This window comes from Rhinolophus sinicus, linkage group LG16 (assembly GCF_036562045.2).
Source record: "Rhinolophus sinicus isolate RSC01 linkage group LG16, ASM3656204v1, whole genome shotgun sequence".
Classification (NCBI taxonomy): Eukaryota; Metazoa; Chordata; class Mammalia; order Chiroptera; family Rhinolophidae; genus Rhinolophus; species Rhinolophus sinicus.
In genome coordinates, this window is record NC_133765.1 from 20,592,639 (window position 1) to 20,619,961 (window position 27,323).

General features: G+C 36.4%; 1 protein-coding gene and 1 pseudogene across 12 annotated transcripts in view; one reads left to right on the top strand and one right to left on the bottom strand.

Annotated features, from left to right (window-relative positions):
- MTMR3 (myotubularin related protein 3) overlaps positions 1-27,323 on the bottom strand; it is a 127,331-nt gene that overhangs the window by 57,247 nt on the left and 42,761 nt on the right. For 9 of the 12 annotated variants that reach the window (XM_019743034.2, XM_074321303.1, XM_074321298.1 and 6 more), the window contains one exon: positions 6,267-6,319. The exons of 1 other annotated variant lie outside the window; for it this stretch is intronic. The gene's annotated coding sequence lies outside the window, so the exon portion shown is untranslated. Of the gene's footprint in view, positions 1-4,707; positions 4,852-6,266; positions 6,320-8,284; positions 8,344-27,323 lie in introns of those variants that run through there. 2 more of the 12 variants (XM_074321299.1, XM_074321301.1) reach the window with 2 other exon arrangements.
- Positions 26,027-26,994, top strand: LOC109453392 (NADH dehydrogenase [ubiquinone] flavoprotein 2, mitochondrial; annotated as a pseudogene).

Sequence of the window (27,323 nt, forward strand, 5' to 3'; positions counted from 1 at the left end):
ATTAAAAGAGACTAAAGTGACATGTCAACCAACTGTCATATATAGATCTTATCTGCATCCTGATTGAAAGTATAAAAATAAGTTGAGACATTTAGGGAAATCGGACCACATACTAAATATTTGATGATATTAAGGAACTATTAATTTTCTGTATAATTGACAATGTTATTGTAGTTATGGGTGGGGTTATGTTTTTAAGTTTCTTTTACATATGTAATGGAAATACATAAAGATTAAGTGATACATCAAGGACTAAGCAGAACGAGCAAGAGTATCTATGAAACTGAATGGGCCGTGAATTGATAATTTTTGAAGCCCAATGAGATAAGTAAATGGAAATTTATTAAACTATTTTCTCTACTTTTATACACTTGAAATTTTCACATAATAGTTTTTCTTAACATAATAGTTCTTCTACCTCAAAACCCCCAGTTATTGAAGAACTAATTTAAACAGTCAACATTTTAGCTGTCAGAAAACCAGTAGTTTATATAGTAAACATATCAATATGCATTGGGTCTTTTAAGATTTTCTTTAGCAAAATTAAAAAAACAAAAAACTCTCACAGGCTTCACAGAGTAAACAATCCCAACTGAAATATATTCACCTGCAGTGACACTGAACTAGAAATCAAATTCCATTTACAAAGTAAACTCTTGAACACCAGATATATCCCCATTAGCTATCTTCCCAGTCAAGTCCAATTTTTTTTCAACCTTTTTATTTTATTTATTTACTTATTTTTAAGTGTGTTTTTCCAGGACCCATCAGCTCCAAGTCAAGTAGTTGTTTCAATCTAGCTGTGGAGGGTGCAACTCACAGTGGCCCATGTGGGGATTGAACCGGCAACCTTGGTGTTATAAGCACCCCGTTCTAACCAACTGAGCTAATCGGCCGCCCCCAATTTTTTAATGAATACAGAAATACCAAGACAAAGATCTGCCACTGAGGATTAAAGTCTCAATCAATTTAAAGTCATTACCAAGAAATGACACCTTCTATTTCTACATCAAATAAAGACTCCAATATGGTGTGCTGCAACTTTAGTCAGTCAGTCAGTCAATATTAGTACGTGTTGAACCTAGTATGTGTCAGACAGTATGACATTATGCTTGTTTCTGCACTAAAGAGCTCATATTGCAGTGTGGGAGAGAGAAAAAAATTGTGCTAAATGTGATGAAGGACACAAACCGGACGCTGAGACAGAGACTAGGGGTAGGAGACAGGGGTACGGGAGTCCTACTTTAGAAAAGATGGTCAGAAAAGACCTCTCTGTGAGGCAAGGCAAGTTTCTGAGCTAGGGAACAAACAGCATGTGCTCCTGACACAAGAAAGACTGGCATTTCTGAAGGATTAAAAGGAGGAAAGAAGTACGGCTAAAATGTACTGAGTCAGAAAGAAGAGTGGTTCAACTTCAAGTTGAAGAAACTTTAAGAGAAAGCGTAAGAGAAAGATCATGTAAATAGTAAGGAGTATAGACTATATTCCAAGTACAACAGGGAGCCACTGACAGGTTTTAAACAGCAGAGTGACATGATTTGATTTTAAGATCATTCTGGCTACTGTGTAGTAACTGGATTAGAGAACAAAAAGAATAAAGACAGAATCAAGAATTACAAGGAGAAGGTGGCTTGATTTAGACTGGAGGCAGTACAGAATAAAAGCATAATGGTGTGAAAGGTAAGCTGGAATATAACTGACAATAGGTAAAGGCCTAGACGTGGGGGCTAAGAACGATTAAAGACTTTATGGTCAGGAGGGGAAACAAGAAAACATAAAAATAGTTCAAAGTAAGAGGTACTGTTTTAAGCATCTGAGGAAAAATAAACTTTCTATAGGAAGTCCAAGATCTTAAGAAAAAGCCAAGACCATGGGTAACTGCAACCAACATGAATCAAGCAGCTGCTGAGGGGCCTTATAAAAAAATCTACAAATAGCAGATATGACCAATCCTTATGAGATATTCAGCAACTGATGTGCAAAATGTGGCTCCCAGAGTGATAATTATACTATCACCACAAAAGAAAAAACTAAGCCATTACTGTTAATCTAAGAAATTTTAAAATACAGGTGTAAAAAGTAAACAATTATTCTCATACATTGTTGGTGGGAATGTTAAACAGTGCAACTTCTTTGGGAAACAGCCTGAGAGTTCCTCAAACAATTAAACATAGATACCATCTGCCCTAGCAATTCCACTCCTATGTATTTACCAGAGAGAGACAAAAACACACATCCACACAAAAACTTGAATATGCATTATTCAAAAGAGTCAAAAGGTAGAAATAACCCAAATGTCCATTGACGGCTGAATGGGTAAACAAAATGTTGTATATTCAAAATAGATTATTATTAAGCCATAAAAAGAATGAAGTACTTATATACTTCAATGTGGATGAACCTTGGACATATTATGCTAAATAAAAGAAGCCAATCACAAAAGACTACATATTATATGAGTCCATTATACGAAATGTCCAGAACAGGGAAACTGATAGAGATAGAATGTGGATTAGTGGTTACTTAAGTCTGGGGGAGATGAAAGGTAAAGGGGGTGACAGGTAAAGAGCATGAAGTTTCTTTTTGAAGTGATAAAACTCACTGTGGTGATGCTTGCACAACACCGTGACTATACTGAACCACTGAACTATACACTTTAAATGGGTCGAATGTAAACTATCTGAGTTATATCTCAATAAATCTGTTATTTTTTAAGTAAGAGGGAGTTCCCTCCTCACTCATTGCTGTTCTTTACCTACATGTAAGTACAACCAATGTTAACTAATTTATAATTCTGTCCAGACACTTGTCTGTGCATATACAAAGACACAATCTACAAAAAAAGTGAGGGGGGAAGAATCATACTGTATTCATTGTTCTGTAACTTTTTTCTTCAATTAATGTATCAAATCCTTCTTGTGTCTGCCCATACTTTCAGATGGCAGTTCAGTATTCCACTATGTTATCACAAACCACAACTTAACCATTCAATTGCTGAGACATCCAGGTTATTTACATTTTTCTTTTACAATCAAAAAAGCTGTAATAACTATCCTTGTCCATATTTCTGCGTAAGTCATTATTTCTGCAGCACTGATTCACGGAAATAAATTTACTGGTGAAAAGATACATACTTTTTTTAGAAGGATATGATTATTGCCAAAGACTACAAATACTTTTTCTTTTATTTATTAAAAATAATTATTTATTATAAATAATTCACCAATACACAGTTATCAACTTGGTAGAAGTTTTAATGTTCTGTAATTTAAAAGGTTAAAACAAAAATATGTATATGTATCATTTATGAAGCATGTTTCTACATGTACAGAAAAATGATTGTTGACAAAGTAGGAGTAAGGAGTTTGAGTTTTTATGCTTTTAGAATTACTTTACATTTGTAATTAGGAAAACAAACTTTTTTACAAAAGTTTTTAAAAAAGAAACTCAAGGGGCCGCCGGTTAGCTCAGTTGGTTAGAGCGCGGCGCTCTTAACAACGAGGTTGTTGGTTCGATCCCCACATGGGCCACTGTGAGCTGCGCCCTCTACAACTAGATTGAAACAACTACTTGACTTGGAGCTGATGGGTCCTGGAAAAACACACTTAAACAAATAGAAGTTTTAAAAAGAAAAGAAAAGAAACTCAAAATAATATTGCATAAAGAATTTTTATTTAACCTAAGACAGTGTGAAGATAATGACTTCATTCAAGAAAACAATCAAGAACATAGAGCAATGGCTCTGAGGGCAGATGAGATATAAGTCCTAAGTCTGCCATATACTAACTCTATGACCTGGAGGGCACGTCATGCTATCTCTCTGACCCTCTGTTCTTTATCTGTAAAACAAGAATAACAGCCACATCAAAGAGTTGCTAGGATTAAAAGATAATGCTTATATTGTGCTTAGTATAGTTACTGGCATATAGAAATAAGCACTTGTTAAATCATTCATTAAGTAAGATAGTCCATTACATACAAAGAATTTGGATAGGACAGTTCCCACCATTGTCCTCTTTAGATAGGATAGTTCCCACAATTGCTGTGTGTGTGTAAATATATACATGCATATGTATACATATATACACATGCACATATACGTTGTGTGCGTACATACATACACACATTACTTATTTTTGCTGAACCATTTAAAAAAGAGTTGTATATACCTAGACTATTTACCCCTTACTATTTCAGTGTATACTTCCTAAGAACAAAAATAATCTCGTATATAACCACAGCACTAGTTTTCAAATTCAGGAAATTTAACATTGATATAGCACTTTAATCTACCTTTTATATTCCAATTTGGTCAAATGACCCAATTATGTCCTTTAAAACTATTTTTTTTTACCTCTACAAAGAATCCAGTCTAGGATCACATATGGGATCTAACTGTCATATCACTTTAGTCTATTTTAACCTGGAGCCCATATTATATTAATTCAAATTATATGTTTCCTGGCATCAAAATTAATTTAATAATCTCACCAAACCTAGACCATGTTTCTTCAAACAAGAATATAACGCTTTTTCATTCTGTTTTGGAAATATAAGTCTTAGATGCCTTATCTAAAATTAATAATTATTCTAAAGTTAAAAATCCATAAACATTTATGTTATCATAGCTATGTAAAAATTAAATACTGCAGAGCCAAGTAATACATGAAGATAATTCCTTCTCTAAAGGTCTAATATGTGACCTACCGGGCCAAATGAAGAATAAGATTCTTATTCCAACCATCAGAGTTAACTGATTTCTCTGTTCTTAATATATGTATGAGATTTGACAGCTGGAACCTGCAGGTTTCTCTGGGCTCCACCATCAGTACCACCCCATGGATGTGACGTCTGAGAAATTTTTACAAAAGTAAAATATCATTTAATCTTCCAGTTGAACACGGTATCTCATCTTTCAGACACTTGCTAAGAAGAAATTACTCAATTCCTCACTCAATAACTCAAACTTACACTTACAAACAATAACTCAACCAAATGAGACACTGAGCAGCCTGGACGCAAGGTCACAGATTTTATATATGTACTATGTAACTCCTTCACTACATAGAAAGATGGAAAAAAACAATACCCAGAATCATCAAGATTATGCTAATTCCTGTTAGAACCACAGAATCTGGTATTCTCCCTTACTCTAACAGCAACAACAAAAAAAACCCAAACAACAAAAATCCTTATCAAAATGAAATTAGAGTGAGAAGACACTGGTATCCCAGGACTCAGGTAATGTTTATGTGAACTGAAATTCAAATATGAAGATAGCTCTTGCCTTCAAGGTGCTCACAATCCTGTGGGGGCAACAAGCAGAAAACTAAAAAGACAGAGAAATGGATTCTGATCCGGGCACTCAAGGAAGGCTTTGTGAACACTCCAGCTTTTAACAGTTGAACCAGCAGATTCTGAACTACTGAGACAAAGCAGGGAAAGGAACCACAAAGCTGAAGAATGAGACAAAACAAAAAAGCACACTGCAGAGTATGTGAGACCAGCATGGCTACAGCCAAAGGCGCTGTAGGAGGATGGGAAACCAGGTGACTAGTTGCTGATGTGTTTAAAGCCCACTTGTGAAGAGCCTAAAATGCCATACTAAAGGTTCTGGAACTAAGGAATGATTTGGATCTAGAAACTTAAAACCAAAGCAACAACTTCTCTTTTCAATAATATTAGATTATAATTTCCTAAATTAAACAGATGGCAGAAACGAGAGGCAGCAATAAAGACTTAGGTAGTAACAGATATGCACAGGTCTGTGAAAAGGACAGGACTGGGATTAATATCCACACCGAGGACAAAACTAAAAATATTTTAGAACTTGTTTTCTAGTTAAAACATCACATTAATACCACTAAATCCAGTAATGAAACCTTGGTTTTCACATAGATATATAACAATTTAAGAAAATTCAAAACAAGAATCAAATTTCAATTTAAAAGAACTCCCCATTGTTAAGGATTGTCTACTTTTAACAAAAGATTAGGGCTACAGCTCATTTAATCTCAATTTAAATACAAGTTTCCAGGCACAGCATATTGTATTATGGCACATTTTTATATGAAAAAAAGCAATCTTCCTTGAGTCACAGTGAAAAAACACCATATTTAAAATTTAACATTGAAGTGAAAATATAAGAGCTCATCTAAATAATTGGTACATGAACAAACAGACCCCCAAAATTAATCTGTAAATTAGTTTTAGCTGCCTCAAAATAGCACACAAAGAGTAGTAGGGAAGAAAAGAAACAAGCTTACCAAATGAAGTTTGTCCCAAGAAATTTTTCTACTAGAAGGTTTCACAAGAAAATCTGCAAAAGAAAAACCAGTAGTTTTTACAATGACAAATACCCTAAGAATCAAGTTAAGCCACTTCTATCTCCCCACAAGACTTTTCTCTGCAAGTTAGAAGGCCAGGATAATACACCATTTTTTAAATTGTTACAATGTGGACTATTTAGTCAACCACAGATTTTACAAATGTTTAATTGCACAAAATGGGCCTGGTCAGGCCTCAGCATGCCTTTAGAAACTACAGAACTGTACAGACAGAATTTACCAGAACATACACACACTCCTATTTAAAAGTTTTTCTCAATCAATAAAGCATCATTCTGATGGCTTTTCAGGTAAATCTTTGCCACCACAGGAACAAGTACTTTAAAAAACTAAGTTTCAGGAGATCTAGACTTGGACTTGGTAGTTTAAAGTGTTTTGTATACATAATTGGCTTCTACCAAGGGATTTTTTTTATACGTAAGTAAAAAATGGGGGGAGGGAGATAGTCTAAACACAAAGAGTTCTTGTCACAACTAGGCAGCAATCTGACCTTCACAGAAATAAAAGACCTAATCAATCTGACTCCTTTGTAAAGCTTTCTCTCAGTATTTGCAGACAACCATCCTTTGGGGATGACTGTTTCTGTGACATGGAATCACATATGTGAATAAGACTGTACAAAATTATCAAAATCCTGTAAAAGGAGTCAATCAACGTAGTACATTACCATAACCTCCAGAAACTTACCTTTTAACTGAATAAGAACCATAAAAGGAAAGCAAACCACGCAATAAAATGTTCTAATCATCTTACAAGTAGCATTTTTGGCTCCCAGTAACTTTTAATTTAAATTTTGTAACTTATGCCATATTAACCACACACTACACTGGAAAGAAAATAAAGCTTTCATAATTTGCAACTTCAGATACAAACCACAATAAGTATTAAGATTGCTCTTGTTAAGTTGTAGAACAAGGTACAAAACAATACAGCAGGTAAGTTGGGGGATTTGTAAATCTCTAGGACCTTTTCTTGCTAGAGTATAATTTTTGCTAAGTATTTCAATAGTGAAATACATTCCATAATTTTTTTTTCCTTTTATTTCTCCTCTATACTAAAGTTACTGTCGATTTTTAAAAAATATGTTTATAGGTACATTATATTATCTATGAATTTTACTTTAGAATAATAAAGGTTTGTTAAAAAGAACAGATGCTAGGTCTCTTTGTCCTTAGCTGTTAAAAAAAAAAAAAAAAAAAAGAACCACATGAAATATTAGTATGTGAAGGCACATTCCACTTAGAAAGTACTGCAGTAGTCCCCTTATCTGAGGGTGATATATTCCAAGATCCCCCGAAACTACAGATAGTACCAAACCTGATAGATGAGGTGTGACAAAAAACTACGGTGAATGTTTAAATTTTTAAAATTTATTACAATGAAAGTTACATATATCTTTTACCACCCCTAGCTTTGAACACACTTATCCCATCGTTCTTGCCACTTTCTGAAGCACTTCTGGAAGTCCTCTTTCGTGAGTGTCTTTAGTTGCGCTATTGTGGCTGCCTTGATGTCCTGAATCATTCTGATTTTGAGCAAGAGCCAAAGGTCACACAGTGCCAGACTGGTGAATAAGGTGGATGAAGACACACCGTAATACTTTTATTTGACAGGAATTGTCATATACTAGAAGCGATGTGTGATAGAGCGTTGTCATGATGGAGTATGATTTACAGCACACTTTAAAACACACCTTCTCTCAACCGTAGCTCACACCCTACTGACTGCACCAAACAAGATGAAACTTGTCACACACTGTTACTAAGGTTCAATGGGCCGCTTCCCGTATGAAGATCCCTGCCTGTCTGTTGGATGACACTTTGCAGCAGCATTCACCATATTTGTTGATCACTTATGGAAAGGCTCCGCGTCACACATTGCTTTTGGTATACAGCAATTTCTGTCAAATAAAAACATTACAGTGTGTCCTCACCCACCTTATTCACTGGATTTGGCACCATGCGACTTCTGGCTCTTCCCCAAAGTCAAAATGACCCTGAAAGGTAAATTTTTGAATCGATTCAGGATATCAGGGCAGACACAACAGCACAACTAAAAACACTCACGAAAGAGGACTTCCAGAACTGCTTCAGAAAGTGGCAAGAACAGTGGGATAAGTATGTTCAAAGTGAGGGGGAGTATTTTGAGGGGGATTAATGGCAATGTGTCTTTTACTGTAATAATATTTTTTAACTTAAACATTCACTGTATTGTTCGATCACACCTCATATACTTTTTCCAATACACACACACATTTCACTTAAAGGAAGCACTCTATGGCATCTCTTTGGCATCTCTTTGGCATATCCAAATTGCCAGCATCACTACTCTTGTGCTTTGGGGTCATTACTAAGTAAAATAAGGGTTACTTGAACACAAGCACTGTAATATCGCAATACTAGATCTAATAACCAAGACAGTTACTAAGTAACTAAGGGGCAGGTGGCGTATACAGCACGGATACACTGGACAAAGCGAGATTGCATCATGCTACGCTCATCAGTGTGCAATTTAAAACTTATGAATTATTTCTGGAATTTTCCATTTAATATTTTCAGACTGTGGTTCATCCCAGATAACTGAGACCACGGATAACTGAAACTGAGGGTAAGGAGAGACTGCTTACTGTACTTATAAAAAGTGATGTGACATAGCTTACTATAATTTAAGAAGTGTCAGAGTACTACTACAAGGTTAACTGTCCAATAACATGCATGCATGTGCTCAGAAATCAGAAGAGGGGCAGTCCAGAGAGACTTCATAGGAGATGGAGAATTTCAAGTGGATCTTACAGAGTGGGTGGGATTTAAGTAAAGAGCCAGAGAAGGGAGTAATTCAAGAGAGGATGGAAGGAAGAAATCACAACATTTTTGAGGAATAGAGACTAGGTCAGAATATCAAGAGAATATTCAGGAAGAGTAGAAAGGCAAGACACAACTATGCACCTTGAAATGCCAGGCTAAGGAGTCTAGACTTCATTCAATGGCGGAAACCAAAAGCTTTATGAGCAGGGGAATAATAATATGCAACTGGTCACATTAAACAGTAGAAAGCAGCAAGCAGGATGGTTTGGATGGGGGAAAGTCACTCAGGATGTTCCTGGTAAGAATTGCTAAGAGCCCATTATCTCAAGAAGAGTGAAAACGCAGAGGAAGACACCAAAGTGAATGAAAGCATTAAATGCCTAAACTTGGTAAGTGGTTAGGAATGGACCAAAAAAAAGGCAGAGCAAGTTGTCAAAGATTGTAAAGCCTGTGATGAGTAGGACAAGGACAGTATCATTAAAAAAATACAGGGCAGGTTCCAAGGAAGCAATGCCAGGTATGATATGCTGGCTTTAAAGGTGCCTCCCAAGTAGTGGTATGTCCCGCAGGTAATTAGGGGGGAAATGGCATTCAATTCCAAGAAACAGATCAAATCTAGGAGTAAGAATGACTTGATGGTGCTAGATTTAATTCAAGGAAATCACTACATCTACTATAAGAATCATCTGATATGTTTTAGAAATTCCTTGATAATTTATTCTGTCAAAGATATGACAAGTTCATTCAGGAGTGTTTGTGTGATGTTTCCATAGGTGTAAAGTTCCAAGAGATGGACCAAACAACAGGGAGATTCAACGAAAAAAATTCAGGCAGGTCTGCTTCAATGCTGGCAAAAACTCTTCTTCCCAACAACCACAAGCACTGGGTTGTGAACAAGTATGTCGTTGTGAAACACTGCCAACAAAATTTTTAAACTGATCATACTTATTAAGACTATTATTTGAAAGATAAAGGTCATATAGAGGTGAGTCTGAAAGAAGCTCTCTGGTGCCACAAGCTACCTTCCCATAATACCAGCAGGCATCGCATAATATAAGTCATATATACCTCAGAAATTAAGTGGTGGCCCTGAACATTCATATATTTAAAGAGATAGAAAGTAAAATGGGTATATTAAATCTAAGCCTAAAGTATCTAATTACAAGGGATTCTTAAACACATTAAACATTAATGGACAGCCAGGGCAGTGGGGTGGGGCTGGGGTTAACTATAGTCACCCTTAAGTTTCATTTCCAAGGAGGGTAAATAAAAGGTAAAATGTTTACAATCATGTATACTAGATAAGACTTTATCCATTCTAAGAGCAAAAGAGAATCAAAAAATCAATATACGTGAATATTATACACTATAATATTGGGTATCACTGTGCAGCTACATTAGAGAGGGGAACCTAACACAGTCAAAGTCCCTTTCTGGAAGATAACGAGGTAATGACTAAGGGAAGGGCATGGAAGCCCTAAGAAGGCCAAGAAGGAATGGACACCTGTATGGAATAGTTTATGTGATCATTTGTATGCCATCTACATCCGCTTCAACAAGGGCAAAGAGGCATACCAATTTGGACCATTCCTATAATTAGAAAACAAAAACAAAAAAAACAACCTACAAAAACTAATCAGATTGAACAAATTCATGAGAAAAAACTAAGGCCAGGCTTCCTAAAATGTGGGGGTGGGAGTGGCTAAAGTAGCACTTTTTTTGGCTAGGGTACATTGTTCAAAAGAACAATGGGATATTTTTTACATAGTCTTGTCTCACTTTCAAATGCAAGATAATTAACAGTTCAAAATTTTAAGGCAACATTGAATAATTTTAAAGGATTCTTTTATTTTCACTGTATGTAAAAGAAATGGCATTTTTTACACTTGAACTAACATTAAGAAACATTCACAGCAAACTTGAGTGTTGAGGCAATACTAAAATAATTCAGCTGTGCTCCTAACACCGAGGGTGCCGGTTCGATTCCCACATGGGCCAGTGAGATGCGCCCTCTACAACTAGGATTGTGAACAACAGCTCTCCCTGGAGCTGGGCAGCCGTGAACAGCCGGAGGTTGGCATGAGCTGCCGTGGGCTACCATGTGCCGGCAGCCAGCATGGGCTGCTGTGTGCTGCCATCAGTGGCCAGCGGCCAGCGTGAGTGGCTGGCAGATGGCAAGAGCTGCCGTGAGCTTCTGTGAGCGGCTGCGGGCTGCTGTGTGCCGCCGTGAGCGGATGGTGGCCAGGATGAGTGGCCAACTGACTGCCTCAGCCGGGCGGAGCGCAAGGCTCATAATCCCAGCATGGGCCAGGGAGCTGTGACCTACACAACTAGACTGAGAAGCAACGGCTTGAACCGGAGTGGGTGGGGGGAGGCGGAAGAAGGGGGGAAAAATAATAATTCAGAGATGTTAAACTTTAAGAAGTAGCTTCACAAATGTCACTATTTTGGGCAAGTTTTCCAGCTTCTCAGTGTTTCCTCATTTAGGCTTAGTAACTTTTCAGATATCTGAGGGACGATGATATGACTTTCCCAAACTAAGATTCTGTGGCATGTTGGGGAGGATTATTCCATGGTGGGAAGCTGATTTAATCACTAGCGTTAATCAAAACTCAAGCATTTATCAGCTGAATAAAGCCACTGTGGCTTGGTCTTACTCCCTGAACAGGAGCCCAAACCTCAGGTTGTCTAAAAAACAGCTATTATGATAAGTTCATTGTGGTGGAGATTCATTATCTGACATATATTCTGGGGTGATAGTCACTACTCTAGGCACTAGAGATGCAGCCGTAGGAACAAAATGTTCCGAGCCTTATGGAGTTGCAATTCCAGTGTTAACTGCAATATTCTCAGAGGGCTCAACGGCCTCCGTATGACTTTTGCCCCCTACTTATTAGGAAGAACCATGCTTTGAAAAAGACAAAGAGAAATAGTAAATATAAAATTGAGGCAGTGTCCTGACCAAACAAGATGATTTAAAAAGAAAATAAAAAACTATGTGTCTTTTCTACGTCTTCTGGAAACACTAAGTAAAGTGAGTTTTCAGGGTTCCAGACGCAAATTCATGACCAATGTACTACATTCCTCTGCCAGCTGCAGGGCACAGATAAACAGCTGAAATATTATCATTTCCTAAGCAAAAACCAACTACCTTCTCCTTGAAAAACAAAATCCAGTAAGTTATCAGAAACCATCAGCTGAACTCCATGTTATAATCACATTTCTGTGTCAAAAAGTCTCTTACTGGTGATGTGTCTTGAAGCAGCAATACTTAGGATAATGTTCAGTACAACAAGTAAAAGCTTCGTTTCAAGAAATAATGACCAAAGATCAATCTTGTAGAATTAATTCCGTGACTACAGTGCTGGTACAGAGTGTGGTTCATTCTGGAGGAAGGGTGGGGAGGGCGGAGAGGGAGAATTTTTTTTTAACGTGGGAGAAGTTCTGAACATCCCTCAAAGGAGGCTTTGCAATCGAATTTCAAATAATCAGTTAGTGATCAACACTTAAGATAATATGCCTTCATTTAAATGGCTGAAATAATGACAGCTGCTTTTCCAAATGTGCGCCCCAAAATGTGAGAAGTCAAGAGCAAAGTATGTAATTATGCTCTAACATTTTCAGGTATTAAGATTTGGTTGCACTTCAGATGCACCTTATTACTTTTCGCATCTCAAGTAAGCAAAAGGAAGCCCTAATCATGTTCTCAGAAAAGATCAACTGTGATCAAAGAAACTTGAGCAAATCTGATTTGTAACTTTTAAAATCACTTATTTTACAGGATTTTCCTTTTAAACTTAATCCTTATACAAAGGGTAGGAAAGGGGGAGAAGCATAAATCATATATGATGTCTTTGTGAAGACATTTTCTGATGGTGACCAAAAAAGATTAAAACCAAAGATCACATACAATCTGCTGAAAAGGGTAAATATTAAATAATTTTAAGAAAGAATGTAAAAAAATTTTATGTTCTAACTTGCTCTTTATAATCACTTCTATATAGAACACATTCACTTCATAGTAACTCAGGTATATTAAATCATTAATAGTATTGTAAAGAATTTCCATGAGTAATTTGTAATGTTATTTTCTGACTCCATGTCCTCCATGAAAAAATCACAAGGCATCATTTTACTAATGAAATTAAAAATTTTAAATCTAGTTTTGTAAGACAGGGTTTAGGTTCACCATCTTAAATGACAAAATGTTCCCTATTTCCTAAGAAAGAAAAAACCCTTATAATTTAACAGAAAACTTAAGTCTCAGTTGTTAAGATTTTTTAAAAAATCAGTCATTCAAATCACTAGAAATTAATTGAATTAAAAGCCAAGCAAGATCATTTTATCTAAGTGCCAGAGGTAGTTCAATATTTATAATTGCTACGGAAAGATCAGAAAGACCTGCTCCAGTGTCAGAAAAATGTTTCCTAACTTTTATTTCTTTGACTAGTTCCAAGGTCTACCTTAGGGAAGTTAACAGAAGGCAAATTGCTGCACACTCAATACTCTCCTACTAGTTGCTCTCAGTTAACCTCTCTGGTGACAGGAAGGAAGTACCTTTGCTTGGGGGGGGGGGGGGTCAGGAAGGATTGGAGAGGGGGAGGGAGGGAGCGAAAGAAAAAAGCAGGGAGGGAGGGAAGGATTATAATTTTGTAATGACTACTGCCCCTCTTAATATATATGATTATCTCTTAACATGAGATTTCTGACTCTGTCCCTGCATCCTACTGTTCAAAGAATAAAATGTTAACTGCACTTTCCTGGACAAAACACCTAAATAACCAATCCCTATGAAGATGAGTAGTTTTACAATAGGTTCTCAAAAAATTTTTAATAAGGTTTCAGCTATGAGCTTCTATTTCTCATATACTGCATAGAAAAACAAAACTAATCAATGAGATAGGTAGCAAAAGCCAAAAATGTAATTCTTCTTTAAAAAGGCAACTAAAAAATTAGGCAAAATTCAATATACCAATATCTTTTTGAAAACTGCAAATTTACACTGTTTATTTTAATATGCTTTGCTTCTGGGCCCTGCGCTAAAGGAACAAAAACAGAATCTCCAAATCCCAATACTCCTCCACCCACAGCTGCATAAGAGGTTTCTTTTCTAGAAAGATAAGCAAATTAATTTGCAGGTCAGTTTACGATAAGAATGCAAGAGTACGCCCATGTACAAATAAGCATGATGTTTCCGTTTTGGCTCTAGGTACCTGAGATGTTCAACAGAAATTCTAGGAAAAATTGGGAAGTAAACTACACTAAAAAAATAGCTATCAGTACCCCAAACCTAACTAATCTGCATATTGCTTATTAGAATATTAATAGCATATTAGGAATGTTAGTGTTCCTCTCTACATCTATAAATACGCTTCAAAATTCTGGTTCGCTCCACTCAGTTTTATTCAGAGTAACAATCATCAAAATGGACAAGGGCCAGGAAGCTAAATGAAAATGAAAATGCATCCTTTAAACATACAACTTAACAATGAAGAGAAGAAAGAGATTTGAAGTAACTGCTGCCATCACAAATTAAAAAGTGTCCACTCCAGTTAGCCAATAGGTACATTCAGGGAAGAAAGACAAAATTCAAATAGTAGAGGCTATGTGCAATGAAAAGAATCCACTCGTCTAGAGGCCGAGTTACAATTTATGTATTAGCAATTAGGTAGGGGGCTAGTCATATTTTTTAAAAGAAGCCAACAAAACCCCAAATAACCTCCAATAACTACACAGTACAATGTGGGCTCTGTTTAAAACAGTGAGCTCAAATACCTACTCTTTCGAAGCAGTTCTCCTCAATTATTAAATAGCCAAAAGACCAGAAATTGTCTTGACCAGAACACCATCTTCTTAAAGATCCTTTTAAAAACCATACTATTCAACAGATCCCAAGAAAGAGACCCACCCTTTTAAACTACTAACATTTATCTCACGTAAACAGAGGGACATGTGACTGCCATCCAAATATATACGGGAAGAAAAGTAACTTTTCAGCTAAAATAAAAAAAAACAGAACTCATCAACATGCTTTACTTAAGAAAAGGAGAGCAAAAGTACTAAGGTAAATCAGGGCTAATAAGAAATGAAAGCTTATTTCTCCTTTTTTATTTTAAATAACTGCTCTTAAATTAACAACTCAGAAAAACTCAGGCTAGTCATGGGTTCGTTCACACTGAAGACAAAAACCAAATCTTGAATTTAAAAAATTTTAAGATATCATTTTGCTTAACCCCTTAATAGGGGAGAGGGCACTTTTTTAAAAAGCATACTGTCTAAATTACTTATATTCATGCTAAACACATTAAAATATTGGTAAAATATTCTCTAAAACAAGATGAAAAACTTCTCAAACATATAGCCTAATATAAACCCACATTATGAAATATTCTAAGTATATTTTTATACATCAAAAACTTAAGTACTGGGCCGGCCCAGTGGCTCAGGCGGTTAGAGCTCCGAGCTCCTGACTCCGAAGGCTGCCGGTTCGATTCCCACATGGGCCAGTGAGCTCTCAACCACAAGGTTGCCAATTCAATCCCTTGAGTTCTGCAAGGGATGGTGGGCTCCGCCCCCTGCAACTAGCAACAGCAACCTGACCTGGAACTGAGCTGCACCCTCCACAACTAAGACTGAAAAGACAACAACTTGAAGCTGAACAGCACCCTCTATAACTATGAGTGAAAGGACAACAACTTGACTTGGAAAAGAGTTCTGGAAGTACACACTGTTCCCCAATAAAGAACTGTCCCCCGTCCCCAATAAAAACAAAAACAAAAACAAAAACAAAACCTATTTAAAAAAAAAAAACCTTAAGTACTACCAAATTCAACATGAAAAAAAATCCACACAAACAAGTAACTGGAATTATCAAGTTTCCAATAAGCACGTGAACTATTGAGAATAATATCACACCTCCAAGGTCAATTTGAGCCATTCATATATTTCTTGTATTTTCCTACATGAAGAAAGTTTGTCAAAGGAATTAATGTCTGAAAGAGGGAGAAGGAATAATGCGTATATTCAAGCGCTCTGGTAAACATCAGGCCTATGATTGGATAATACGTTCTACATTACTTGTTTTTGGTCAGGACTTACATATGCCAAAATGCAAAGAAATATAAAGACCTTGGGAAGAACTTACACTTTTTCTTTTCTATTGATTTATACATCTTCAAAATCTAACCTACACCCTATATTTTATAGCATATATTTAGTTTTTCAATCACCAGTGTTTCTATGGTGTGGTATACATACCATTGGTGCTATTTGATGGCTTAAGTGGAACATAGACAAATAACCTTTAAAAAACAAAAACTATGTATTTACACTAATGAGCTTTGGAAAAACTGCATTTTGACTCTGAGATGCCATCGAATGCAAGACACAGCATTAAATTTACACACCACTAAGAAAGAAAAAAACATGCCAACTCAACTATAACATACCACTGATTCTAAGATACATTCCAATTGAGTATACAGATACTGCAAAAATACCATGTAGGTATTAATGAGAGGTTTGGGAAGTACTGCACTATATGCTAATACAAATCCTTCAGATATAGGAACTGTTACACACCTGTCTTTCCTTGAGCTACTTGATTCTCTCATTTTTCTTCCTAAGACCTGTTTTATCAATCCATTGTAAGTCTGAAAGCATTCAGAAGCATGCCTGACCAGGGCCACAAGCAACAGTATCCAGTCCTTCCCCCACACAAATGATAGGTAAGCTTCTCTTCAAGGTTTCTGCTGCCACTAGAGAGCTCCTGCGTCTTCCCCAGCCCTGACTGCCACTAAACACAGTACCAGAGTACCTTATCTCCTGAGGACTGTCAATGCAGCACCTCCAAACTCTACATATCCTAAACGGAATCCATCGTTGGCCTCCCTCCCCTCCCCTGCCACCATTATCGTAATACTATTCCATTGGGAATTTTGGTCTGCCTAGGTCTTTAAGGTTAGAAACCATTTCATTCTATTAATAAAATTTGACACCAATTCCCACTACTTTCTCTGAAATGCTCAATTTCCATTTTTGCCACCAATGTCGTCACCACCACTTGGTCTAGCAAACTGGTTCTCAAACATTTGTTGAATTAAATTTATTTAGACTTCAATTACCTAAGAAACCAAATAACCACAGTTACAAGTGAACTTACAGCAGAAATGATTCTGGTCAGTTCCCCTTTTAACATCCCCCATCCCATCAACAGAAGTTTCACTAAAATGTCCCTGATCAAAAACAATATGCCCTATCACATTCACACCCAAAATAAACAATTTAGGGCTGCTTTTAAATTTTCATGCATAATTTACTCATACTGCTTTATCCATTTGGATAAATCCTAAGTATCCTTCAATTCTTAGCTTGAAAAAATGCTTCCTTTGTAAAAGCTTCCCTGCAGAGTTCACTGTACATTTGCAATATAGCTCTATTTTATAACACCTACCACATGTCATTATAATTATTTATATTTCTATCTGTCCTACTAGACAGATTATGTTTCCTAGACAGGTCATTTTCCTACTCAACATTTGAACCCAAGAACCCTACACTATTTGTTAATGAGAGGCATTGCAATAGAACTTATTAGATAAGACACAGATTCTGGAATCAGACTGTTTTGAATGTGAATTTTGGCTCCAAACTGTATCACTCTGAAAAGTTCACTTAGCTTCCACATCTGTAAAATCAAGATATCATTAGAATATAGTTACTGTACTAGTGTCTTCAAATCAATGTTTAATAAATGCTAATTCTGTGAGGATGAGAAACATGCTCAATAACCACTTTTTAGATTGAGAACTAAACATAATTTAGATAAATATGAGAAATTAAGCAGGGCCTTCTATTTGTTTCAAGTACACCCAGGTCCATTTAAAACCTCTAGTTCTTAATATAAATGCAACATCTCTACCTGCTTTTCTTCACACCAAATATACCCTTAGGATTGAAAAATTTGTTTCCATTACTGATTATAAACTTTCAAAGTCCAAAATAAAAAGTAATATGTGATTTTGCCGAAGCAAAAATTTTAGTCATAGGCATTTGACGTTAAGTAAGAAGAAATCATGTAACTAGAAATTTTCATCAGTGTTTTATTATCCATTGTCTCAAGTATATACTACTTGACACTTACTCCTAAAAACCTTTATTCTTTACAACCTCTTCTAACTTGTCAAGATAATTCTGAACTCTAATTCTATCCTCCAAGGGACTGACAAGTCATCTATAAACTTAATCAGTATACCCCCCATTTCATCATCTAGATCACTGTTAAGAACATTATATAGTAGAGCCCAATCCTAACCCATTTATAAAACCATTTATCACTCTCTCATCCAAACCAACAGTAACAATGAATATGACCCTCTAATCTGTTTTGCACCATTTAGCAATAAGACATATTTTCAACTTTTACAGATGATGTATACTGGGTTATTTATTTATTTATCTATTTTTATATACTGGATTTTTAAAATCAACCAAAGAGACAGAATTCTGGCATTACTGTAACTCAAATACCAATCATCCTGTTACTATTTCCTGTATCAACTGAACACAAGACACTCCTATTAGATACTGCATACTTAGACAAAATTCAGTTTTTAAAGTTTTAAAGATTTCTTGTTGACAAAAATACTCATTTGAATTAGTTTTTCATAACATTGTAATTAACACAAACTACATCATATTTTTTCACACTGTTAGAAATTATAAAATTTCTCAGTAATCTGAAACTTGAATAATGTCATTTCCTAACAACATTGATGAAGATGTCGTAGGAACTTAACTCGTGTGTAACATCAATTGGAGCTGGCCCGGTGGCTAAGGTGGTTGGAGCTCCATGCTCCTAACAGGAAGGCTGCCAGTTTGATTCCCCCGTGGGTCAGTGGGCTCTCAACCACAAGGTTACGGGTTTTACTCCTCGACTCCCGCAAGGGATGGTGGGCCCCACCCCCTGCAACTAAGATTGAACACGGCACCTTGAGCTGAGATGCCACTGAGCTCCCAGATGGCTCAGTTGGTTGGAGCTCGGGCTCTCAACCACAAGGGTGCCAGTTTGATTCTTCGACTCCCGCAAGGGATGGTGGGCTGCGCCCCCTGCGCCCCCTGTGCCCCCTGCAACTAACAACGGCAACTGGACCTGGAGCTGAGCTGCGCCCTCCACAACTAAGATTGAAAGGACAACAACTTGACTTGGGAAAAAGTCCTGGAAATATACACTATTCCCCAATAAAGTCTTGTACCCCTTCCCCAATAAAATCTTTTTTAAAAAATACATCAATTAAAAATGGCAATTAAAGCTAATTTTTGTGTTCTGTGATAAAGAGTTTGTATAGATCTACTGCAAACAAAGTTTTATCAGAAAGAAAAGTAACTAACCAGCTGGCTAACATTCAACAGTTTTACTACTAATTTAGTATTCTGCCTTGGTCACACTAGCCCAAAATCCTAACAATGAACTTGCTTCTCAATGAATGCCCCTTTACTACCATCTAAGGAAGACAATCTACCATCTTGTTTCCCCCAGTGTATCCATATTCATTTTCAACTTGTGTGTGTATTCATTTCTTTGTAGATATAAAAAACTTGGATTTGTTTCATTAATCAGAGAGAGAGGGAAGGGGGGGATACACACAGTTATTTAGCCCTACTCTGTAATATCAAGTGTAAATTTTGTCCCAGATTACTTCCCTTTCGGCTCTGTGTATATTTCCCCTAGACAAATGTTTACTTTCATGTAGTACTGTTTATTAATAATTAATGATCTATTCAACATTACTTAAATATATTTAAATAATATTTAAAGTGCCTCCTTCCCCAATGCAACTCTGATCTGATCAGACTGCCTAAAATTTCTAGGGTAAAATATAAAAGTCTGAGGTTTTTCAAAGCTGAAAAGCAAATATGCAAAGACCGTCATTAATATACAATTGAATTAAAACTCCCGAAGAATCTGGACTATGCAGTCTACTGAGTTGTATAAATTCCTAGAGGCCTAAAGATGAAGTGAGAGGAGAGAAATACAAAGATTAAATGTTACTTAGAAAAATAGAAAGGTAGAGCTAGAACTCAATAATCTGGACATAATGTAAAACAATAGTTTTAATGTAAAACAAAATCTACTAATACCTGTATCAGTCAAGCAAGAAAAGGGAGGAATGGAAGCAGGGGATGAAGGGAGAAGGAACAACACCTCCTGGGGATAATGTGTATTAAAGGAGAACCAAGTGATCTTTATACCGTGATGTCTATGCACAAACTTAGGTTAGTCATGTCTCCCTCCTAACGCGAAAATGTTCGTTTCTAGTTTCTCTAGTACACCTCTGGTTTTAATCTTTTCCATGCATTCAAATCAGCTTCTACTTTCTAAAATTTTAACCCTATTTAAAAAATTGTTTTAAATAATTCAAACCTATTCCTTTTGCCACCAAATGGGCAGATCCAATAGCCATTCCAGGTTTCTGCAGAATTCTAATTTCATCTTGCATTTTCATTCAACCCTGAACAGAGCTAAGATTTTTAAAAATACATCATTAGAAAGTATTTCCAATTATGACTGAAGTTAAAGGACAGTTTCAAGTGGGTTCAAAGTTTGTCCCAGATCCTTCACCCCGTGTTTATTTCCAGCATTGGTGCACATTTCTCCTGCTTCCAGTCTTTATCTAATGCTTCTCAACCTAGGAACAGACGGATCAAGTTTTCTTACAGCTCACTATAAAACTAACTGGGAATATATTAAACAAGATAAAGCAGTGTTCATCCCAGGATGAAGTCAAGTCACAAAAATGCATTTGATTGACAAATTTCACAGGGTATCTTAAAGTTATACCTTGATCTCTAACACATCAATTCACATAGCGCTGACCCCAGTCTATTCTTTAACCCAAGGCAACTCCTTCCAAGTCTACCTATGTAATCAAAGCCCAATTTTTAGGGGAAAGGAATTCAAACAAAATCTTATCACAGAATCCTAAGCACAAATAAAAGTTAAAACACTTCTAGCAACACCAAATAATTCAAATAAAGTCCTGCTGAAGTCAACTGAAAAAGCTGGATAAAATATTTTAAATTCTCTTAAAAGCAAAGACCTAAAAGGACAGTGAGTGAGCTAGTATCAAACTCAAATTCCCTGAGATATGAAATAAGACTGAAATTCAGAGGGATGAGTCCAATACTTGGGTCAGCGTCGGCCCGGGGTAATTTGCTGCAACTGAAGAGACTGAGTGAGCTGTGCTTCCTTCCCATAAGCCTTCAACTTTTTTAAAAAATTCAGCTACACAGTTAGAAACACACAACTGAAAATGTAAGGAAACAGGAAATCTGAAAATCAGACTATGAAGAAAGACATCAATGCAAATACTAACAAAGAAAGAAGTGGTTTGGCTATACTAATACAAAAAAAGGTAGACTTTAAGGCAAGAAGCAGTCCTAGAAATAAAGAGGAACCTTTCATAATGATAAAAAGTTCAAATTATTAAGAAAAGAAAATAATTCTCGATTTATATAAACCTAATAACATGACCTCAAAATGTATAAAGCAAAGGATCAAAAAGACAATTTCACAATGTAACACACTCCTATCAATAATTAAATAAAACAAGCAGTACAGCCCCTGCCAGAAAAACAGGTTTTTTAGAAAAGAGATCTGGACAATATGATTAAGAGATTTCACGTAACGAACATATGTAGAACCCCACACCCAACAGCTGTAGAATAATGCTTTTTAAGGGTCCATGGTATATTTACCAAAATTGACCATATACTGACCCATAAAGATAAGTCTCATAAATTTCAAAGTATTTAAACATCCTCTATGCCCTGACCATAGTGCAATTTAATAACAAAAAGATATCTGGAAAGTCCTCAAATATTTAGAAATTAAGCAAGACACTTCTAAGCAAATCATGGATCAAAGATGAAATTTTAAAGTATTTTGAACTGGTAGAGAAAATGCTACATATCAAAATATTGGAAGCAGCTAAAGCAGTACTTAGAAGAAATGCCGTTTATAAAAGAAAGACTGAAAATATTAGGTTGGCGCAAAAGCAATTGCAGCTTAAAAGGTTAAAAATAATTGCAAAAACCGCAATTACTTTTGCACCAACCTAATAACAGTGTTAAGTATCATTCAGAAGTTAGGAAAAAGACAAGCAAAGCAAATTCAAAGAAAATAAAAGGAAATGTTTAAAAATGATAAAACATAAAGACATACAATAATAAAAGAAAAATTGGTTCTTTGAAAAGACTAATAAAATTTACAAATTGCTGGAGGGACTAACCAAGGAGGTAAGGGTGTAAAGGGGGACTTTAAAAATTCTATAGAATCAAAAAAGCTATTATTATTAACCTGTGTCAATAAATTTGATAGTTGGACAAAATGGACAAATTAAATAACTTACAAAATTGACCCAAGAAATATGAAAGCTAGAACAGCCCTAAAACCATTTTTTAGAAAATTGATTCAGTCATCAACAATCTCAACACACACACACACACACACACACACACACACACACACACACACACCTGCAGAATCAGGTGGCTTCTCTGGCATGTTTTATCAAATAATCAAAATACAAATAACTCTTGTTTTATACAAACCAGTCCACAAAACAGAAAATGAATCCATCTTATTTTAGGAGTCTATCATAATCTTGATACCAAAGCAGATAAAGATACAAAAAGGAAAATTACAGCTCAATCTCACTTATAAGCATAGACACAAAAATCCTAAACAAGGAAAAAAAACTGTCACACACACACACACACACACACACAGATACTATCAACTGAGGTTTACAAAAAAAACACAAAATAAAGTTGATGCAATATTAGAAAATCACTAATAAATAAAAGGAGTACAATCCTATAATTATCTATAAGGATTCAAAAAATAGGTTGAGGGCATCGGCCTGGTGGCTCAGGCGGTTAGAGCTCCATGCTCCTAACTCCGAAGGCTGCCAATTCGATTCCCATATGGGCCAGTGGGCTCTCAACCACAAGGTTGCCAGTTTGATTCCTCGACTCCCGCAAGGGATGGTGGGCAGCGCCCCCTGCAAATAGCAACGGTGGCTGGACCTGGAGCTGAGCTGCGCCCTCCACAACTAGGATTGAAGGGACAACAACTTGACTTGGAAAAAAAGTCCTGGAAGTACACACTGTTCCCCAATAAAGTCCTGTTCCCCTTCCCCAATAAAAGCTTAAAAAAAAAAAATAGGTTGAGCAAACTAGAAATATAAGAAATTTCCTTAATCTTGGAGATCTAAGCCAAAAAAACTAAGCGAACATCATTCTGCACTTAATAATCAAACATTAAGTTTTCTCTTTACACTGGCAATGGGACAAAGATGCCCATTATTGCCACTACTACTCAACATTGTACTCACCCAAGACTGTGTATTAAAATAAGTTAGAGCCATATAAGTACAAAGAGTGAAAGGAAAAATAAAACTGTCATTATTAGCAGATGACATGATGGTGCACATAGAAAAGTTCAACGGAATCCATGGGTAAATTATTAAAATTTAAGAGTTTAGCGAAGTTGCAGGTTAGAAAAGTCAATATATAAAATGGGAAATAAAAGGAGAGAAAAGAGACAATGTATAATAACATCAAAAAATACCATGCACCTAGGACTAAATCAAACGAACATATGCAAGACTTCTACAGGAAAATTATAAGGATGTACTGAAAGACATTAAAAAGGCTAAGATAAATCAGAAAACCTGTAAATTACCAGTTCTCAATATTAGTAAGGTATGTTTTATTTTGTTTTGGAGATGATGAAATGATTGTAAAAACACAAAGGTCCATAAATAGCCAAAATGCTCTCGAAAGGGGGGAGGAAACAGGTGGAAAGACTTAGTAAAACAGATATCAAGAGTAAACCATATTAGCTAAAGATGCTGTGTGATACAGACACAGGGAGAGACCAGTGGAACAGAATGGGGAGCCAAGAAACATATCCACACATAAATGGATACTTAAAAAGGGGCGGGGGCCAGCCTGGTGGCTCAGGTGGTTGGAGCTCCATGCTCCTAACTCCAAAGGCTGCAGGTTCAATTCCCACATGGGCCAGTGGACTCTCAAACACAAGGTTGCCGATTCAACTCCTCAACTCCCACAAGGGATGGTGGGCTCCGCCCCCTGCAACTAGCAACGGCAACTGGACCTGGAGCTGAGCTACGCCCTCCACAACTAGGATTGAAAGGACAACAACTTGACTTGGAAAAAGTCCTGGAAGTACACACTGTTCCCCAATAAAGTCCTGTTCCCCTTCCCCAATAAAAGCTTAAAAAAAAAAAATAGGTTGAGCAAACTAGAAATATAAGAAATTTCCTTAATCTTGGAGATCTAAGCCAAAAAAACTAAGCGAACATCATTCTGCACTTAATAATCAAACATTAAGTTTTCTCTTTACACTGGCAATGGGACAAAGATGCCCATTATTGCCACTACTACTCAACATTGTACTCACCCAAGACTGTGTATTAAAATAAGTTAGAGCCATATAAGTACAAAGAGTGAAAGGAAAAATAAAACTGTCATTATTAGCAGATGACATGATGGTGCACATAGAAAAGTTCAACGGAATCCATGGGTAAATTATTAAAATTTAAGAGTTTAGCGAAGTTGCAGGTTAGAAAAGTCAATATATAAAATGGGAAATAAAAGGTAAGAAAAGAGACAATGTATAATAACATCAAAAAATACCATGCACCTAGGACTAAATCAAACGAACATATGCAAGACTTCTACAGGAAAATTATAAGGATGTACTGAAAGACATTAAAAAGGCTAAGATAAATCAGAAAACCTGTAAATTACCAGTTCTCAATATTAGTAAGGTATGTTTTATTTTGTTTTGGAGATGATGAAATGATTGTAAAAACACAAAGGTCCATAAATAGCCAAAATGCTCTCGAAAGGGGGGAGGAAACAGGTGGAAAGACTTAGTAAAACAGATATCAAGAGTAAACCATATTAGCTAAAGATGCTGTGTGATACAGACACAGGGAGAGACCAGTGGAACAGAATGGGTAGCCAAGAAACATATCCACACATAAATGGATACTTAAAAAGGGGCGGGGGCCAGCCTGGTGGCTCAGGTGGTTGGAGCTCCATGCTCCTAACTCCAAAGGCTGCAGGTTCAATTCCCACATGGGCCAGTGGACTCTCAAACACAAGGTTGCCGATTCAACTCCTCAACTCCCACAAGGGATGGTGGGCTCCGCCCCCTGCAACTAGCAACGGCAACTGGACCTGGAGCTGAGCTACGCCCTCCACAACTAAGACTGAAAGGACAACAACTTGACTTGGAAAAAAGTCCTGGAGATACACACTGTTCCCCAATAAACGTCTTGTTCCCCTTCCCCAATAAAATCTTTTAAAAAAATAAAAAATAAAAAGAGGTAATATCAAACAGTAGGGAAAGTACTGACCTTTCAATATTGTGTGCTGGGACAACTGATACCCAGTTGGGGGAAAATGAAACTGGCCCCTATTTCATACATTAGAAGCAACATTAAGTGGAGCAACTGACATATGATGAAAAGCAAAAGTATAAAAAAAGCTTTTAAAAAAATGTTTGAGAAGAAAATATTTTCATGACATCTGGATAGGAAAAGATTTCTAAAATTAGACAGAAAAAGTAACCATAAAGGAAAAACTAGATAAATTTGACTACATTAAAGTTAAGAATTTCTATTCATGAAAAGATCATAAAGACAGTGAAAATAAAGCCCCCAAAATAGGCCAAAATATTCGCCCAAACTTAACCAAAAAGTATCCAGAATATGTAAATAGCTTAAAATTAGTATTTTATAAAAAGAGCAAATAGAAAAATGGAGAACAGTTTGGCCTGCCATGTTCTTCTCTGCAGCGCCCTGGGCCTAGGCGGCTGGCCTCACTCACTCACTCACTGCCCGGTGCGGAAGACATACAAGCAATTTGCATAAGACAGCGATACAAAATGGAGTTGGAGGAGCTTTATTTGTGCACAGAGATACTCCTGAGAATAACCTAGATATTCCATTTGATTTCACACCAGAAAACTATAAGAGGATAGAGGCAATTGTGAAGAACTACCCAGAAGGCATAAAGCAGCAGTTGTGCTTCCAGTCCTGGATTTAACCCAAAAGACAGAATGGATGGCTGCCCATCTCTGCTATGAACAAGCTTGCAATTAGAGCATATGAAGTAGCAACTTTTTATACAACGTACAATGAAAGCCAGTGGAAAGTATCACATTCAGGTCTGCACTACTACACCTCGCATGCTTCGCAACTCGGACAACATACTGGAGGCCACTCAGAAAACACTTGGAGTAAATGTTGGGGAGACTATACCCAACAAACTTTTCACTCTTATACAGGTGGAATGTTTAGGGGCCTGTGTAAACGCACCAACGGTTCAAACAAATGACAACTACTATGAGGATGTGACACCTAAGGATATTGAGGAAATTATTGACGAGCTCAAGGCCGGTAAAATTCCAAAACCTGGGCCAAGAAGTGGATGCTTCTCTTGTGAGTCAGCAGGGGGTCTTACTTCTTTGACTGAACCACCCAAAGGATCTGGCTTTGTTGTGAAAGCAAGCCTTTAATTTATATTCAACTGTAACTATATCACAGGAGAAATAAAATATGAATCTATCTGCATAAAAGTTTAATATTGTTCATTTCAATCTGTGTACACTTTGGTGGTAACCTAGTAACCTGCGGCTGTTAAGGATCATATCAAAACTTCAGAGCTCCACTTTCAAGTCTTCTGCTATCTATGGCTAATTATGAAGACATTCTTCCATAATCTAGTTAAGAGCTACTCCACCATCATGTTTTCAACTGCCAGATCATAATACCAGGTCACTATGAAATAAAAATTCTGTCAAATTAAAAAAAATAAAAGAATGAAAGACTTGAATAGGCAATTAAAGAAGAAATCTAAATGGCCAAAAACAGAGGCAAAGATGCTCAAAATCCAATAACCAGGGAAATTAAAATTAAAACCATAAGATACTACTACACACCTCCCAGGTTGTCAAAAATTGAAAACACTGATAATATCAAGTGCTGATGAGGATGTGGAGCAATAGGAACTCTCACTCAGCACTAATGGGAATGGGAATTGATAACCCGCTTTGGAAAACAACATGGCATTAAAG